Source organism: Ochotona princeps, chromosome 12, assembly GCF_030435755.1.
Source record: "Ochotona princeps isolate mOchPri1 chromosome 12, mOchPri1.hap1, whole genome shotgun sequence".
NCBI lineage: Eukaryota > Metazoa > Chordata > Mammalia > Lagomorpha > Ochotonidae > Ochotona > Ochotona princeps.
In genome coordinates, this window is record NC_080843.1 from 22022973 (window position 1) to 22034999 (window position 12027).

Here is a 12027-nt window from a genome sequence, read left to right on the forward strand (position 1 = left end):
CACATGAATTCATCGTGCTTTCATGAATTTCTATTTCATTTGTAGAAACAGGCTTGTTTATGTTGTGCTTGAGCTCTCCATTTTTTTAAGTTTTCTTGTTCCAGACATCATTGCTATATGTCTGTCTTAAACATGGTAACACTGAAATACATAAACTAGTATCCATATACTTACATGGACTGATTATGAAGCTACTACTGTTTGTGGTTGTGCAAAGTACAAAAGAAATTAGGTAAGTAAGGACAAAGAAATCTAACCTCATAATTCATGTTAAAGAACTTATGTTTTCAACAAGGTGTGTATTCATACGTTTGTGCACAATGAAAAGTGTTATATTTTCCTAGTTCACTTAAAGATAGCTTACAAGATTAAAATCTCCTTATTTTAATTATAGAATCTTTACTGAAAATTATGGTTTTCATTTTTTCACGTAGAAATTAAAAGAGGAACAAGATGATAAAACTCATTATACTAAAAATACAAAAGTAAAAAGTGATACCTGGAGACCTGCAGTGGCTTGGGTGAGTGCAGCAAGATTGGCCAGGCTGCTCAGCCCCCAGGAAGTGGGAGCCTTGCTAGGGGGGCTTGGGTCAAGGGCCTAGGGCCTTCTTGTGCCTCTTGAGCCCAGCAAGGCTGGCCAGGTGGCTCAGCCCCAAGAGAGGAAGAGCCTGCTGGGGGTTTGGGTGCCAAGTGAAGCCCTCAGGCCACCAGGCAGCTTGCTCTGGGGACATCAGGGTGGGTGCATGCGGGGTCCCAAGGGCTCACACTCAGTTAAGGACTACAAAGAGAATACCATCAAGAAAGGCACCATACTTGCAGGTAAATGAAAGGGCTGAGATCAAGTGGGTGGAAGGAGGAACAAGAGGACCTTTAAAGGTCAGACTAAAGCACCAGCACATGTGGGAGACCTGTGGGGTTTTGTTGACCACCCCTGAATGCTACCCACTGGAGAACACTAAAGCAACAGCTTGGGGCCTACCTGGCAGAGCTAGACCGCAGTATCCACCAATGACAGATTTGTTCACTGGATGAATTGAGAACAGCTAAGAATACAAAAATTAATAACAGAAAAGCAAAGTGTTTTAAGCACTCTAGCTACAAGCTTGTTGATATACTATTTGATAAACATTTACAAAATGTAAGAATAAAATGATTTCTCTTTTTTCCTTCTATCAATGAAGAAAATTTTACTTTGTATTCCCTAAATGGCATATTTTTATATATTTCTGATTTTCTGAAGAGTCTTTGAAAGTTCTAGTCTTCTTCTTGGAAGCACCTATACAAAAATAGGAGTAATACAGAGAAATTAACATGGCCCTGCCTAAGGGTGGCATGCAAATTTGTGAAGCAGTCCATATTTTCAGGCACCAAATCATACTAAAATGTCACTAAAATGACATTTTCTTAAAAGAAGAAGAAGGGGGAGGAGGAGAGAAAAGTTCAAGTTTCCACACAGCTCTTATATCCCTAACTGGGTCACACAATGGATCATAAATATCTTAGACACAGTCTCCTGGTAGCTGGCATGGGTACCTCCCCAGCTGTTCTTTCTCTTCACAGCACTTTAGGATGTGGTTTTGGGCAGCGCACCAGTCTAGGAAATAGCCTTCACTTTCTGCGACATTAGCTCTCCTGATTCTAAGACAAGAGCAGATGTTCAACCAGGAAAAAAGAAAAAAAGATGTGGGAGTAAATTGCATTTCATGCCTCCATTTTCATTGACCTGCTCCACAGTCAGACTGTTCGCTCCTGACAGAATCACAGACTCCAAGTTTTCAAGGGAGTTAGCTGATGAGTCAGGAGCTCCAAGGAATGAGACCTGGGGACAAATCAGAGCAGGGGGGTCATTGAGGGCTTGTTTGACATGTACAATTGATTTCTAAGGGCTTCCATCAACCAGGTCACTACACTTGCAGATAATCATGAGGACTGATATTTGAAGTATTGTGTAAGCCACCACATGTGATTCCAGCATCCAATATCTGCCAGCATCCCAGGGCTTCTAGCCCTGGCTCCTCCCCTTCCAACCCAGCACCCTACAAATGGCTGAGGCAAAGCAATGGAAAAGGGCCAAGTGTTTGGTCCCTGTCACACAGAGAAAAGCTGCAAAAAAGATTCTGGATCCTCTACTCAGTCAGGTCCAGTTCCAGCTGGAAAGCGAACCAGTGGAAGGAAGATCTCTACCTCTTCTCTATGTAACTCTGACTTTCAAATAAATAAATGAATACACCTTTAAAAATTTGAAATTTCAATGATTTCTGTCAATCAGTAAACCACCAGTGCAATGCTTTATATATCACAATATAGTAGTGAAACACTTGAGTCGTTTTCCATTACTTTTCCCAGGCTGTTACCAGGGAGATGAATTGTAAGTTGAGCAGCAAAGACACCAACCAACTCCTGAATTCAAGCATCATATGCTGCACCTTCACATGGCATACCACCACTTTTACCTCTCTTCCAAAATTATTAATTAAAAGTGAAAATGATGTAATGATAACATATATAGAATCTATGACATATGTAAGAGCAAATTGTATAACAACACTAACAACAAAGATCACTAAATTTTAATTTGTATTTCCTGGAAAGCATTTTAATGTTGTTGGATTTTGAAGAGCAAAATCTGTGTCATAACAAAATATTTTCCATAGACTGTAGACTATGAAGTATACAGGGGTTATATTTAATTTAATGATCACTAAGTTGACCTAATTTCATAAAGTAAATCAAAGGGTAAAACATATCTCTAAAAGGTCATGCGGTACATATTTTTAGTTTTTTTTAATATATTGTTTCCTTCATATATCTGAGGTAAAAGGGGATTTTAAGGGAGAAGCCCCACCCAGTCTCCCACTCACCCCAGGTCCCAGATGTGGGGCATGCACCGAGAGTCTTGCTCAAGCGGTCCCGATAGTTCAACAGTTATGAATTGCTGACAATCTCACCACTCCAAGCATGATGAGGTCGTTGAATAATCCACTGATTGACACAGTCCATCTTAGAGTCTCCGTTTGTCCAGTTTTTCACTGCCAGCATATAGCTGAGGTGGTTGATTGACTACTTCTGTTTTCTGTCTTTTCACGGCCAGGGTTTTGAGTCCGGCAGTTCAACTGGGGAGATCCCCAAAGAGACTTTATCTGAGGTGTTCCCAGACCAGATTCTTGTATGTACTAGCAAGCACAGTACCCAGCACAGCTCATCACCCCAATCAGCTGGTGGTTGCAATTGCTGGGTTGGTTCTGTTTCCATCCCTGTCTTCCACTGGAACTAATGGGTGCTGCAGTCCAGCTTGGTTCTGCCCAGCGCATACTCAGCCCTCAAACAAACCAGTGTGGGCTGCAGGGTAGTCAAAGCGACCCACAATAACCTCCACCAGGCCTGCCCCCTGCCCTGGTTTGCCAGTATGTGCAGCAGACTAGTCCAGTCTGTCCCACATCCCATTTGGCTCTCGTACATGTCAGTGGGTATTAAAGTTTTGTTCCATCTAACCAGCTCAACTATCCAGCCCTCATGGATGTTGTTGGGTGTCTCTCTGTCTAGCAACACCAGCCCCTGTCCTAGTTTTTGCGCCCTCCCGTGGGGGTGGTAACCCAAGAGGGAGGAGCCCACTATTGCCCTCCCAGGCCACTCCCACATTATGCACTCTTCAGGTGGTTCTGTGGTTTAACTTGACAGAACTAGCCCCCAGCGCCAGCTTCTGCCAACTGATGCTGTGGCTAAGCCCAAACAACCCTCACTCAAATTGTGGATTGCAACAGTAGGATCAATCAGTCCAGCCTGGCTTTTCCCTGATCTAGTCCTCATGAGGTCCACGGGTGTTGTAGCCCTGCCTAGTCTGGTCTGCCCCCATCCCAGCTCACTCTCTCCAGTGGGAGTAGCTGTTCAGCAAGGGAACCACCCCTTATTCCTCTGCCGTCTTCGCCCCCTCTCTTCCTGGTTCTCATGTGTGCTGTTGGGTGCTGCGGCCACATCTGGCACAGGCAAACTCACCTTGGCATTCCGTATTGTGCACTGCTGTTGTCACGACCAAACCTGGCTCAACCCACACTGTTTTGGTGTTTGGATTTGCCAGTGGATGATGTGAACTGATTCAGTATGGTCCGTCCCAACCCATGCCAAATGCATGCCAGTGGGACACTTTCCATGACCTCTTCTGGGCTGTTTCCTTTAGTGCTTCTTGCGCCTGCCTGTAAGGTCTGTGTCCTGCCAGAGGAGTTGCTCAGGCTCCTCCATCAGAACCCCTCTGAATGCCAGATTTCACGCTTACCAGTGGGTCCATGAGCCAGTACTACTCAGTTCACCTCCTGTCCTAGCAGGAACAGTGGCTTTTCCTAACTGGACTTCAACCCATTCTAGTTCTTGCTGTTGGATGTTTCAGCCCAGCCACAGTTTGTCCACACCCACATACAGCTCATACATGGCTCAGTAGGGGTTAAGACCTATCCTAGTCTGTCCCTCATCTACCCTGGTCCTCCAGAACACCAGAAGGTGCTGCATTCTGGCACAGCCCGGTGCGTCCAGTCCCAGTACACACTTGTGCCAAGGGAGATTACAACTGTAATCTCAGAACGCTGCCCCCATTCCAGCTCGTGCGCCCCCTTAGTGGGAACCTCCACCCAGCTAGGGTGTCCGCTTAGCTCCCCACTCGGGTCTATTCCCAGCTAGTGTTCAGCATGCCAGTGGTTGCTCTGACTCAGCTTGGCACAGTCCCTCACCTGTTGCAACTCCTGCCCTAGATGCTGTGGCTTAGCGTCCCTGATTCACGCAGACCAGTAGGTGCAAGAGCCTAGCTGGGCATGTCTTGTGCTCCATTCTGGTTTCTAATTTTACTTATGGGCTAAGATTTGCTCAGTTCTGCCCAGTACGCCTGTTCCATTGCCATTTCATACACTGGCCAGTCGTTGGAGCTACTTTTCCCAGCTTTTCCAACCCCCAGATCTGGACCATATGTTCACCACCAGGAGCTATGACTCGCCAGGGAAGTTTCCCAAGTTTCTCCACTTGATCCCCTCCCAAACCCAGTTCTCATATATTCCATTGGGTTTTAGGCCAGTGCCTGGCATAGTCTGGCCTTCCTTTTGGCCTTGCATGAGCTGGTAAACGTTGCAGCCAGGCCCACCCCACACCCTATTCAGGATGCACATTCTGGTGCTGCTGCCTTGACCAGTCCAGACTATTGTCGGATCTTTAATCTGTGACTGATGGCAGGCTCCTTGGTCACACCTAGTTTAGTCCATCACCACTCCATCTCTTGAAATAACCTGTGGGGCTAGAATTTCCATAGGGTTTGGCCCACACATCCCCCACAGAATCTTCCCCAGGATATGGTTCTCTAGTGTGTTTGTCAATGTCATGGCCCTGCTTAATGTGACCGGTCTCCACTAGGTCAGTTCTGTTTCCAGCCTTGTCATCCACTTGGACCAATGGGTATTGTGGCCCAGCTCGATTCTACCCACTTCATACTCGGTCCTCACACAAACTAGTGGGAGCTGCAGCCTAGTTGGGGCGACTCCCCATCACCCCCACCAGGCCTGCTCCCTTCCCTAGCAGAATGGTTGAGGAAACTACTCAGTTATTTCTTTTTGACACCAAAACTAACCTAGACATGTGAAAATAAATTATGGCTACACTAACCTGATCAAATTTAGTACAGAAGAAGTCTATGGACATATTTCACCTACAGGTAATACTGAGACTACCCTTGATTTAACTAGTTATTGTTTTAGAAGGTATATGTGGAATATTTTCACATAAAGCTATTGACTGAATTAGTTCTTCCAAAATGTGTAGTTGGAAAATTAAGTCCAATGTCACAGCATTATGACATGGAGATTTGGGGAGGTAATGAGATCATAATGATAAAATTCTAACCATTGGAGTTTGTGCCTTTACATGAGAATAGAGGGCAAACTAACCTACCTATAAAAATATTGCAAATAGCTAAGGAAAATTGAAATTTATTTTGGTGCAGATTTTTAAAAATTATACATTTTTAGTCAACATTTGGAAAATGCCATATATGACTCCATCCCTTATAATAAATATAAGTCCAAATTTGTTTGGTTTGGGCACACAATATGATCCACAATTTCCTTCCAGCTTTCTTTTGCATGCTTATTTCCTCCCAAATTGGTTCATGTATTTTATAATCCTGCTGCACCACTGTAAACATAACACAATTCCTAAATACATGAAGGAGAACAGTCATCACTCATAAATATGACACTTACTATAATGTTTTAAGGTTGCATACAAATTACAAAATAAAACATGTCCAATGAGGAGTTAGTCTGAAGATGCTTCAGAGGATGCTGTGAGATCCAAAAACCAACTCAAATAAGCATTAAGAAGATAGAGTGGACAAAGACACAGAAAGTAGATCTCTTAGTAAGAACAGGGTAAACAAGATAGACAGACATCAAAGGGACGGGAACAGAAAACTGGCCATACATTCATTCAGAGAGGACATTGTCTCTCAGCCCCTCCTTCAGTAAACCAGAACAATGTTACTGCACATAATAGAGAATGTGCTGTCACGCAGCTTCAAAGCAATAAGACAAGGTTTAAAGCAGACAAAAATTCTGAAGTGATAGGAATGATATACTAAAAAAACTATTACTGATTTTTTTTGTCTGAATAAAAATAAATAAATAAAAGTAACAGTGACTTAATGCTGCTTTGGTGACCACTGCGCAGAAGAGCACAGCGAGCATATGGTGAGTGACTTAGATCTGAATGGCACGCCCACTTCTTCTCCAACACCGCATCATGTGTTTAAGGCTATTTCCTGAGTTTCGCTTGACCTCCAAATTAGGTCATAAACACAGTGGTACACCAGGTCTAATATCCGACTTAATGTTTTATTTATTAGATTTAATTCAATTTTTGAAACATTCTTGAAGTTAGATGTAGAAAAAATTGTGCTGTAAAATTATTCATTTTAAATGAACTCATTTTTGTATTAAACACTAGTTATAACAAATAACTCATATTATGAAGAGTTGCTTTCTGAGTTTTTCTTTTATCGAGTACTGCACAAATAAATGTCTGTATTTGGAGCCAAGATATTGAAATTGGTAAGTACTTTCTAGATCAGATCCCAGAAATACAGGAAAAAAATAGGGAAATGGAATTTCATCGAACCAAAGAGATTTTGCACAAAACAGGAGGCAATCAACAGAACATAGAGAAAGCAGATAGGTTGAAAATATTGGCAGTCACAAATTCTGGTTACATACCTTCATCCTAAGAGAAGCTACTGATTCTAAAGTTGCCACAAGTGTTTCAAGCCAAAGATATTGAAAACTCCCGAGATGAAATAAGGAATGCCAAAACACCAACTGAACATGAAATACACTTCTGGTTAATGATTTCTGCTAATCAGACTTAAGTATTTATAGCAGAAATATGAAAGTACAGCAAAATAGGAGAAAAAGCTTAAAATGGCATTCTTTGTACCAACTCCCTAATATATGCATTGGCCAGGTTTTTATACTAACAGAAATCAGCTGTAATAAGCTATTAAGTCCACCTTAGTTGAGGTTTGGAAATAGTATTACAATTTGGAAGTGCCAAGATATTTAAATGAACTCTTAATTCTGCCAGCAGCAACTCTCAGCCTAAAAGCAATTTGTAATTTGTTGTGCTGCATGTTGCTATAAAAGAAAAGAACATTATGAACTGAAGTTTTCCCTCCAGAGGAACTTGACCTGCTTAATGGAAAAAGAGAAAAAGACAACAAAAACATCTGTTTGGGCTAAAGGAGGAAAAGGATTCCCCAATGACAAATTTATAATGAAGGGGAAATCTGGTCCAAAAATGTGAAATGAAGGCAGCCGATGTGATTGTCTCTGAATCTATATGAAATAGTTTGAGCATCAAAAGACAGGAAAGAGAAATGTCTCCAAGGAACAGAACTCCACAGTAATTCCCCAGAGAAGGCAGAGAAGAAAAAAACACATCGCAGTACATAAACATAGTCAGCACATAGGAGAGTCGTTAACAGCTGTTGCAAAGGCCCAGTGTACCTGGCAATAGCAGAGCTCAAGGAGGCAAGGCCGCATCTTGAGGACTGAGACATAACGTGTACTATCGCAGGAAATGAACAACATCCCTGAGAAAATAGATAGCTACACCAAATAGCATAGGTGTACAATACATATCCTATTTCTTCTGGAACTGAATTCAATTTGATGAATTAGAATCCAAAACAACCATAAAATTTGAGTCTTCCTTTGTCAAGTGATCATCCTGAGTCTACACACTGTCTTTATTCATAAGAAGACCATCCTGGTCATAGTTATGCAAGGCACAATTTCAGCATGCTCCTCTTCACTCTAACAAAGAAAAGCCAAAAATCTTACCATGTGTCACATTCTTCATTATGTTTGCAGTCTACATTATTACATGGGAACAAATAGAAACACATCAGAAATGGGTCCAGAGTTAAAATAGAAATTGAAATTTGAAGATGACTTAAAATCTCAAACATACATCAAAAATTCTATTTAGGAAGCATACTTTCCTTTGATGTGTTATAGTGCAAAATCTCAAAACATAACATTCATTTTAAAATCAACTAACTTCACTTCTTAATGGATATTAGGAGAATTTAATCCTGATAGTTTTAATTAAAATTGTGCAGTGTAAGAAAAAAGTCTCATCCTCAGTTCTGACTTTATGTCTAAGCCCCCATTATTATCATTTCCTTGATCTGCCCCTATTTGAGATGTCATAAATACTGTATTTCCTTCTGTACAGACAGTGAACTTTGCCAAACTATGCAGTCAAAAGCACAGCTTCAAGGCATATTTAATTCATAATATGAAAAACATTAGTTACTTTTTTAACAAAGCTTTTGAATTCTTTTTTGATTAGGAAATAAATCCAATTTGTTACAATATAATTTCCTTCCTTAATGGTTTGCAAAGATTTATTTATTTAAAAATCAGAGTAAAAGAGGGGGTGAGAGACATGGATAATGAAACGGAGAAAGCAGAGCAGGGGGGTGGGCAGAGATCTTCTGTCAGTGAACCATCGATTTGTTTTCCCAGACGGTCATGATACACAGGCAAAGTATCTTGCATGTGTAGCACAGGCCTAAATAGTTGAAGGATTATCCACAGTCTTCCCAGGCACAATAGCAGGGAATTGATTGGAAAGGGAAGAGCCAGAATTCCAATCAACACTCCAATTTGGTATGCCTATGTCACAAGTGATGGCATAACTCATATTGCCACATTGCTAGTCCTACCTTTTAATACTTTGAATATTCAACATACCCATTCCTTGGTATGCCCAGAAGTATATAAAAAGGGATACATCAACCCTTTCTACTGTCATAAAAGTAAAAATGTAGATGTAGATCATCAATTATAAAAAAAAAAAGTAAAATTTTCAAGGAATGAGCACTTGGCCTTGCAGTTGAGGTGCCACTCTCAATGCTTACACGCTTCGGTTCAAGTCCCAGCTCTGCTCAGGAGTCCAGCTTTCTTCAGATGCTTACCCAAGGAGGTAGCAAGTAATCTCTTATGGGGTTAGGAACCTGACACTCATGGGGAAGACAAGGATTGAAACCCAGCTCCAGCTATTGTGAGTGAACCCACTTATTAGGAGCCTCTCTCTCTCTCTCTTCCTCTCCCCCTACTTTCTCGCTCTTTCTTGCCATACATATCTATCACTCTTTCTCAAATTAAAAAAATATATATATCATTCTCTGTTTTCAGTCACAGTATGTAATTTCTATATAAGCTAAGAAAGCTACAAATGCATGACTGCTCTTTCTATCATGTTGTGCTTATACCAATGGGACGAAGAGTCATGAGTGCATTCCAGAACCGCGAAAAAGAAAGTTACAGATGTTTGTGGTTCCTAAACAACAAAGGAAGCTGGGCCCCAAGTGAGGAAGCTCTGTGGATGCCAGAATTGTGCTGAACCCACATTCTGAAACTGAAAACTTCCAAAGCCTGGTGAGTTTCCAAATGCCGGAAGAGACAAAACAGATTTCCAGATTTAAGTTTTCTTCCAGACATAGTTTTTTCTTCATTTGCTTCATCTAAATTATGCATCACAGAAGTGTTTTAGTCCTCCTAATTAAATTGTATTTTTTCCCACCTTGACTCTAACATGTGTTCATATGTAAGTAAAAAGTAAAGATGTCATTTCTTTGATAAAGCTGTTACAGGTGGTACATACAGAAGTTTTTATCTGTGTGAGAATCTAAAAGACAAACCTAACCATGTTCACCAAGGTATAGCCGCAAAGCTGTACGTTTCTGATAGTTCTTCAGACTATATCTTACGAGCCACAGTGGACTCGGAATACCTAAATTGTAGCAACAGGGTTTTAATTTATAACTGGATGAACTGAGTTCAGTCTTCTTAAAACATAATCACAGGTTCAAATTTTTCTGTTCTTTGAGAAACGCTAATACAAAAAAATATTTCCTCTACAGTTTTTGAAAAAAGAAAAAAATGTGTTAATTTCAAACAATTCATTTATTTTCACATTTTGAAGAAAACATTGCATATAGATATAGATGTATGTATAAGCATTCACATTCAAAACGGAATAAAAAGAGAGAAGCATTGTAACATTGAATCGATTTGGTTAAAATTTAAAATAAAAATACCTGATATTTTGCGTTTTTCCACCCTTATTATCAACAACAAATGTTCCTCTTGTTTTCATCCCAGAAAACAACTTGCAAGTCTGCTTCTTTCCTAATTGTTTCCTTGCTTATCTTCTCCGATGCTGGCAATACATGCTGGGATATAGTTATAATAAATATTTATAACAGATTCAAGAAGATTTTACTACATTATAAATTGAGTAAACTTTTTAAAGAATACAAGTTGTTTTCCCATCCTTAAGAAAATATTGATCTTAAAACACTTGCTTATTGGACTTTTTTGTGTTGTCTTTGATAAACACAGAGATAAAGAGCTTCTGTCTCCTAATTCACTGTTCAATTACCCATAACCCAATCAAAGCCAGCAAGCAGGAGTTTAGTCCAGCTCGTCCTATGGGTTCACCTCAAGCACTCGAGTCCTGCTGCTTCCCAAAGTGCATGTTGGTAGGAAGCAGGAATGAGGAGCAGACATGGGACTTGAGATACAAGCATCTTCACTTCTAGACTAAGAATTTCATTAGTAAAGGATATAGGTCCAGCTAGCAATATATTCAAAGTAAAATAGGGAAAGAGGAATATGATTAAAGTGATAGTAAACATACCCCAAGAAGTAGAAGAGCATTTCATGTAGAGGAAAATTGTATCCAGAAAATTCATGCAATGTAAATTATCCTACGTAAGTTAGAAGAAATAAAATCATTAAGAGAATGAATCTTATAATAATCATCTTTGGTAAACATTTTGGATATTTAAGTATTTCAAGTAAGGAGTATGATGGCGGAGTTGAAATGATGGTGTATTTCAGGAACCCTATTCAGAAAAGAACAGGACTCAGATATGTACGTATGATGTAACGGGGAAAAGTCAATGAAGACATTCCTCCCCATGTTTTAAAACTAAGGTGAATGAATGGTTGTTTCAGAACTACAGCATTCCCCTAGAACCATTTAATATGCACAATTAAAAATATCCCGTAAAACTTTCCAGTGAGAATTTGCCATCCCAATAAAACTTATTTTTTAACATGCCATTTAAAGAATATGCAGCATGGTCATTCCCCAACCAGCCCATCCTCCCCAGCTGGAGTCCTGTCTTCATGAACACTCATCCTGGTTCTCGCAGGGAAGCACCTGCAGTGATGATGTCCGCTGGCCTTCAGATCATGCTCCAGACCCACTGCTTTCCCCTCCTATGGGGACAGATGTCTTCACTTCAATGGTCTTCATCAGTTTACCCCTTCCTCAACAATTCTACCAGAGTTCTATCATAGCACTTAGTTATTGTTTCATTACATTCAGACTGGAGCACCAGACACGTTTTTACACACATGGGGTGGTGATGGAGGGAGGTATAATATCAATTTAGCATACCCATTTAATTAGCAATTTTTTGTT

The 12027-nt window shown here is 40.5% G+C and overlaps 1 non-coding gene across 1 annotated transcript; it reads left to right on the top strand.

Moving 5' to 3' along the window:
* Positions 1–1257: 1257 nt before the first annotated feature.
* LOC118758031 (U6 spliceosomal RNA) lies at positions 1258–1362 on the top strand. Its single transcript, XR_004995494.2, has one exon. It is a non-coding gene; the product is annotated as a U6 spliceosomal RNA (small nuclear RNA).
* Positions 1363–12027: the final 10665 nt, after the last annotated feature.